This window comes from Pelodiscus sinensis, chromosome 19 (assembly GCF_049634645.1).
Source record: "Pelodiscus sinensis isolate JC-2024 chromosome 19, ASM4963464v1, whole genome shotgun sequence".
NCBI classification, from domain to species: domain Eukaryota; kingdom Metazoa; phylum Chordata; order Testudines; family Trionychidae; genus Pelodiscus; species Pelodiscus sinensis.
The window spans coordinates 22,962,746-22,970,743 of NC_134729.1; positions in this window are offsets into that span (position 1 = coordinate 22,962,746).

Below are 7,998 nucleotides of genomic sequence, written 5' to 3' on the forward strand. Positions count from 1 at the left end.
ACCATGGATTTATATAGAAGCAATGAGATACTTTTGGTCTTATTCTCTATCCTTTTTTTAATGATTCTCAACATTGTTTGCTTTTTTGACTGCTGCTGCACATTGAGTGGATGTTTTCAAAGAACTATCCACAATGACTCCAAGACCGCGCTCTTGAGTAGTTATAGCTAAATTAGTCCCCATTCGTTTGTATGTATATTTTTTCCAATGTGCATTACTTTATATTTTCAACATTACATTTAATTTCCCATTTTGTTGCCCAATCAGGGGCTGTGTCTAGACTGGCAAGTTTTTCCGCAAAAGCAAAAAACTTGCCAGCTGTCTACACTGGCCGCTTGAATTTCCGCAAGAACATGACGATCTCATGTAAGAAATCAGCGCTTCTTGCGGAAATGCTATGTTGCTCCCATTCAGGCAAAAGCCCTTTTCCAGAAATGCTTTAGCGCAAAAGGGCCAGTGTAGACGGCTCAGATTTGTTTTGCACAAAAAAGCCCCAATCACGAAACTGGCGATCGGGGCTTTTTTGTGCAAAAGCGCATCTAGATTGGCATGGACGCTTTTCCTCAAAAAGTGCTTTTGCGGAAAAGCGTCCGTGCCAATCTAGACGCTCTTTTCCGCAAATGCTTTTAACAGAAAACTTTTCCGTTAAAAGTATTTGCGGAAAATCATGCCAGTGTAGACGTAGTTTGGCGAGATCTTTTTGAAGCTCTTCACAGTCTGCTTTGGTCTTAACTACCTTGAGCAGTTTAGTATCATCAGCAAATTTTGCCACCTCACTTTTTACCCCTTTCTCTAGATCATTTATAAATAGGTTGAATAAGATTGGTCCCTTGGGAGACATCACTAGTTACCTCTCCATTCTGAAAACTGACCATTTATTCCTACAATTGTTTCCTGTCTTTTAACCAGTTCTCAGTCCATGAAAGGACCTTCCCTCTTATCCCATGGCAACTTACTTTACTTAAGAGCCTTTTGTGAGGGACCCTGTCAAAGGCTTTCTGGAAATCAACAATTTAGATAGTGGTATAGAAAATATGTGTATGAAGTTTGCAGATACCACCAAGCTGGGAGGGGTTGTGACTAATCTGAAGGATAGGGTCATAATTCAAAATGACCTGGACAAATTGGAGAAATGGCCTGAGGTAAACAGGATGAAGTTTAATAAAGACAAATGCAAAGTGCTCCACTTAGGAAGGAACAATCAGTTTCACACATACAGAATGGGAAGCGACTGTCTAGGAAGGAGTACGGCAGAAAGGGATCTAGGGGTTATAGTGGACCACAAGTTAAATATGAGTCAGCAGTGTGATGCTGTTGCAAAGAAAGCAAACATGATTCTGGGATGCATTAACAGGTGTATTGTGAGCAAGACATGAGAAGTCATTCTTCCGCTCTACTCTGCACTGGTTAGACCTCAACTGGAGTATTGTGTCCAGTTCTGGGCACCACATTTCTGTGGAGAAATTGGAGAGGGTCCAGAGAAGAGCAATGAGAATGATTAAAGATCTAGAGAACATGACCTGAGGGAAGGCTGAAGTTATTGGGTCTGTTTAGTTTAGAAAAGAGAAGATTAAGAGGGGACATGATAGCAGTTTTCAGGTATCTAAAAGGGTGTCATAAGGAAGAGGGAGAAAACTTGTTCATCTTGGCCTCTGGGGATCGAACAAGAAGCAATGGGCTTAAACTGCAGCAAGGGAGGTTTAGGTTGGACATTAGGAAAAACTTCCTAACTGTCAGGGTGGTCAAACACTGGAATAAATTGCCCAGGGAGGAATCTCCATCTCTGGAGATATTTAAGAGGAGGTTAGATAAATGTCTATCAGGGATGGTTTAGACAGTATTTGGTCCTGCCATGAGGGCAGGGGACTGGACTCAATGACCTCTCGAGGTCCCTTCCAGTCCTAGTATTCTATGATTCTAAATCTAAGTACACTGTATCCACTGGATCCTCTTTGTCCACATGTTTGTTGACTCCCCTCAAAAAACTAGTAGATTAGTAAGGCATGATTTCTCTATACAGAAACCATGTTGACTTTTTCCCAATAAATTGTTTGTCTGTGTGTCTAACAATTTTATTCTTTACTATAGTTTCAAGTAATTTGCCCGGTACTGACATTAGACTTACCGGTCTGTAATTGCCAGGATCACCTCTAGAGCCCTTTCTAGTCATGTTAGCTATCTTCCAGTTATTTGGTACAGCAGCTGATTTAAAGGCTGGGTTACAAACCATAGTTAATAGGTCTGCAATTTCACATTTAAGTTCTTTCAGAACTCTTGTGTGAAGGCCATCTGGTCCTGGTGACTTATTACTGTTAAGTTTATCAGTTAATTCCAAAACCTCCTCCTAATGACACTTCAATCTGTGACAAGTCCTCAGATTTGTCACCTAAAAAGAATGACTCAGGTTTGGGAATCTCCTCGACATTCTCAGCCGTGAGGACCCAAGCAAAGAATTCATTTAGTTTCTCCGCAATGACCTCTGCATATTTCCCCGCATCCACCCTGTCCGTCTTGCTGAGCATCCCTGTGGCCTTGGGATCCAATAGGAGGGTGAGATGCTGGAGTCTGTCTGCAGGGCCAATCGGGTGCAGCCTGCAGGCTCTCTCAAAGGTAGAAAGGAATGCATTTATGCACCTCCTTCCCCCCCCCCCCCATTCCATGCACTCCCTTCCCACTCAGCAGGGGGTATTTTTGCCTCTCAGCTCCACCATGGCCAGCTCATGCTGCCGCTGTCTCTGACAACCCTTCTCAGAATCTTCCCGTTCCTTTACCCTTTGCTCTCTTCTGATTTGCAGCCGCCTCTGCTTCCCCAAGGGGAAACGCGGCCGTGATGAGCCTCTGCTGGCCAAGTGGGTCCTAGTGGTCCATAGGATCAGCTGGTTGCCTTTAGCCCCTTCCCCATCCTCAGCCAGGTGGGAGCCTGAGGTGCCCTCAGGGGCTGTCTAGTGGCTCCCCTTTGGGACAGGAATCAGCTCTGTGGAGTGATCGTTCTCTTCCTGATGGGCAATTAATTGGGGTCTGGTGAACTTCCCAGTTAGCCCATTCTCCTTGCACATTTCAACAATGTCCTCCTTATAGGCCATGGTTATAGGCCATCTCCCTGCTGCTCCCCAGGGCCTGCAGCCTCACAGGCCTGTGCTTGTAGTACCCCAGGAAAAATCCCTTCAGTCTGCCAGCCTCCTTGAGAGTCACGGCCCCTCCTGGAGGTTAGATCGTAGGCCCCTCTGCCTCCTGGGACCGATTCCCATGGCCCCCAGGAGGAACCCTCCTTGGATGTGAACCCCTCCGCCATTCTCGAGGACCACATTTTCACTCAGGTTAAGCCACAGACTCCTCCACCTCTTGGAACTGCACCTCATTGGGCTTCCATATACCTGGCTCTTGCTAGTTCCCCTTCTTTCTACTGCACCCCAGTCACTTACTGCGCCAGCCATGGGGCATATCCCACTGCTGCCACCAGCGTCACTGAAGTATGGGGGAATCCCTGGGCCCGGCAAACCCATCCGCAGTCTGAGGAGACGCTCAGCTAGCAGGTGGAAGAGAAGGTTTATTAGTCGACAGAAACAGCATAGAAGACTTGTCAGCACAGTAACCAGAAGCAGTCAGTACAGTCCATCCTTGGGCGAGGAGGGACCCAGAGCCAGCGCTCCGACCCCCTCCCTGTATCCCAAGCCAGCCAAGACTAACCCACCCACCCCCCAGCAGCCTCGTCCCAGGCCCCTTCTCCAGCCTTTGTCTTGCTTCCCAAGCAAAAGGTGTCACCTGGCCGAACCCCCCCACGCTGGTTACAAAGAGCATCGGCCAGTGTGTACGTGCAGGCTGCTGGGGTGGCTTCCCTCCATGCGCGTCGCACCCAAAATTCCCATCACCCTCTAGGTCAAGGGTGGCCAACCCGCGGCTCACAAGCCACATGCGGCTCTTCAAAGGAAAAATTGTGGCTCCCCCGCCCGCAGTTCAGCTCCCGCACCTGTTCTGCGTTCCCCTGCGCTGACCTTTTTACTTTGTCTGGTCAGCATGCCTGTTGGGACAAAGAGATCTGACACTGCGGCCTACAGAAGCCTGCTTGGGCCACATGCAGCTCTTAAAGGGACAGCGGGGGGGTCTCAACAACTTCTTTCCCCTGGCTCTTTGCACTGTATCTATCACTATTTTGGCTCTTTGTCTGTAACGGGTTGCCCACCCCTGCCCTAGGTGTTGGTGCAGTGCCTTGGGAAACTGAGGCACAGAGAGAGGGTTACTAAAGGACAGTGGAACTCACATGCAACATAACAAGGTAAATAAAACCCACAGTTCATCACACAGCCATGTAGCCCTGGTGAGTTACTGAAATAAAGTTGTACCCCAGGTGACCTGCAGGTGACCACGGTGCAGTTCTAGTTCATGTGAGTGGAGGGCATTTAATCCCCCCACAGGAGCTGAGATCAGGCTTTTCTTGGGTCACTGCTGACCCCTCCCCTCCAGGGCATGTGTGAAACTGAACCACAACCCTGCTGACAACGCCTAGTCTTCCACCTCGCACTTTTTGGCTGCATGTCTTCAAAGGAGGTCAGTATCACTGTTAGTATGTTAGAGACAGGGAAACTGAGGCAACGGACTGGGACGTGAACTGCCCAAAGGCACCAACAGAGCTGAGACAAGAGCCCAGCTCTACTGCATCCCAGGCCACTGCGCTATTCATAAAGCCACAGTCCCTCCCATCGCACCAGCCCTTAACCATCCACGGGTGTCCACAGAGCAGGTAGCTGGTGGGCCGTGGCAGGGCGAGCTTCCTTTGTCCTTCCACTGCCACCCAATGAGGAGGGGCTGGTTCTGGGGGGAGAGGTAGTGGGGTCTTCACCCCCTGCTAACTGGTTAAACATGCAAAAATGATTCCAGTTGTGTGTGGGGGGGGGTGAGCTGGTCACCTAATAACTGGGCAATTAGCCCTGACACCAGTTTGTTGGGCACAGGCCATTGCATTCCAGTTAATTAGGGGATTCCATAATCCCGTTGCCAGCCAGCCACCCTTCTTCCTTGAAGTAAAGTTTGGCAGCGTTGGTCATGCTGCCAGCAACGACTCAGGGGCTGGACTTTCAGTGCAAACGAGAACATTTCGGCAGAGGGGTTCTGGGAGCAGGGGGAGGCATTACAGGGCCTGCCTTCTGCAGTGGTATTGCCGGAGTCCCGCTGCCATGCCCCAGAAGAGATCGAGCACAGCCCCTCATCCTATTGGGGTCCAGGTGGGCCGGCATAAACCTGTCCATGCCTGAAGGCCCCACCCCAACCTACAGAGAGAAGTCACAGAGCCCCAGACACCAAATACAGTAAACTTCCAATAATCCGGCATCTTTAGGACCCAGGAGGGTGCTGGATTATCAGATATGCTGGAGTACCGGAAAGGGAGCTATGAGGGGTCTGAGGTGGGGGTGGAGGGCTTGGCGGGGAACTATGAAGCGTGGGAGAGGGCAGCACTGTGGGACCAACCTGGCAGCACCCCAGCAGCTCTGCCCCCGGCTTCCCCAAGTCTGCCGCAGGTCAGTTTCAGCAACAGTGGACTGGGGGAAGCAGGGGTGCTCTGCCCCAGGGCTTCCCCAAGTCCACCGCTGCTGAAACTGACCAGCGGTAGCCTTTGGGAAGCCAGGAGCAGAGCAGCTCCAATTGTCCGGCTGGCTGGAGCATTCTGGGTTGTTGGTGCCGGACTATCAGGAGTGCCGGACCACTGGATGCCGGACAATTGGAGTTTTACTGTAATTCCAGGGGACAAATCAAAGCAAAACAGGGGTAGGTGCGAGGGTCAAAGGAACGAGGGAACTGGACAGGGACACCACGCAGAGCGCCCCAGATAGCGCCCACTGCCCCTCGCCGGGGCCGAGAGCCAGCAGACCCCGCCACTGGAACTCTGCCTGGATGCGTGAGCTGAGAGCGCAGCCCCTGAACGCTGCTGTCTCGCTGCAAGGCTGGAATAAAGGTGGAGGGTGAGCGCACCGTTCTCTCGGAGCGCGCGCTCAGGGCCTGGCTCCCACACTCCGGATGCTGTGTTGTGCTTTGAAAATTGTCCTTTAAGCCTCCCAAAAGGCAGCCGTGCCTTCTCTCGCTGCCCGCGTGCCTCCGCTTCGGAGGGACATCCCCAGGAGCAGCAGCTCTGGCTGTCGGGGCTTGCGAACCCTGTAGCCTGAGAGCAGAGAGCTTCTGTGCCCCTCTGATACCAGCTCTGCTGCTGGTGGGTCGAGGTGCTGATAAGCTTCAGCCTTTTAAAATTGCAAAGCCCCAGTCTCCTGTGTTCAATTGGTCTTATTCCAAACTAGCGCAGCTAATTCAATTGCAGGAAGCCGCAGGGGATGCAGCGGAAAGTGGTGGCTACAGCTGCAGAGTAGAAGAGACAGCCCAGAGCCTGCTGAGAACTCCCGGGACTGCAGTTCAAGTTGTAGAAGCTGAATCCCTCTTATTCTACCTTCCGGCCCCGGCCAGTCTGCGCTGACGAGCGGCCCAGGCCTGGAACAGCCTGTCGATATCCAAAAACCAAAGCAGAACAGGTCCGACGGATGTGGCCGCGGAGGGCTGCAGCGCTGACAGAGAAATGCTTTGCTGCTCTGGTCTTGGCACCATTTATGAGAGTACCTGGCACATCTCTGGTGTAACGTTCTCGGGACCCAGCAAGTGTCCTTAAGCATGAGTCAGAGCGCGTGAGGTAGCAGACCTCAGAATGCAACAGGAAAGTATCTGGAGGAACCATACAAGGAGGTTCCTCTCAGACCTGGGCCTTGCCTGAAACCTCCCTTTGCCCCCCCAAATTTTCCCTTTTCTGTCTCTAAGAGCCATGGGTTCCCAGCACCTCTGGAAATCAGGCCGGCGTCTAAAAACCTCAAGTGCAAGGAGCAACAGACTTCCAAAGGCCACGTGGACTCTACAGAAGGTAGGCCAACCAGCCCCTAACTATTGCCCAACAGACAAGTGAGCCAGCAACAGTTACTAGAAGGATGGAGCAAATTCATAGATCGTCGGCAGCACGGCTGGGGACTACAACAGAGGACAAAATGTCAGATACAGCTTCTCGCAGGAGGATGGATTTGGGGCTGCAATAGATGCCCTGCATTGCTAACTGCTGGGCTCCTTGGGCATAGAAGCAGGTGATCTTCAGTGGCCTTTCTCTTGTGACACATCAGCCGCTCCCTAGATAGGATTGTGGCGGTTAGGCCCATCAATGGCTATTAATCAGGATGGGCAGGGAGGGTGTGAGAATCGGGGAATGAGCGGCGGGAGGGATCGCTTGATGGTGGCCTATTCGGTCCCTCCCTCTGGGGCAGCTGGCACTGGCCGCTGTCGGAGGACAGGATACTGGGCTAGAGAGGGGTGGGCAAAAGGGCCTCCGTGGGCTGGATCCGTCCCAAGCAGGTGCATCCAGCCTGCAGAGGCCCTGCCACTCCCCTGCCTCCAAGCCAATCAGGGTCTGGGGGTGGGGGGGAAGCACATGAAGTTTTCTCTGCCCCACAAGGAGAGCGTGGCACTTCACGCGCTCCTGGCAGGGCAGGAGAAGACTTTGCACGCTCTCCCACCTCTAAGCACTGATTGGCTTGAGGGCTGAAGGGAGAGTGCACGAAGTCTCCTCCCACCACCAGGGGCATGGGCGCCTAGGGGGAACTTGTGGGGGGGGCAAAGACTTCTCGTGCTCCCCCACCGCCAGACCAATTATGGTCTGTGGGTGGGGAACCAGGGAAGTGTCCTTGCCCCGCCCCTTCCGCCTGAGGCCCCGCCCCATCCTGTGCAGCCCAGAGCCACTTCAAAAATTTCTAAAGTGGCCCCCGGTAAAACATTATTGCCCACCCCTGGGCTAGATGGACCTTAGCTCTGACTCAGCGTGGCCGTTCTTATGTTCTCCCAACCACGGAGATCCAGCATAAGGATCTGCAGGCGTCTGCTGATTGGATGTCAAACTGAAGAGCAAAAGCTATTCCACACTCTGGGCTCCTACTCAGAGACAGTAAGAAGCTGGAACAGCAGGAGGGACAGATCAAAGCCAAC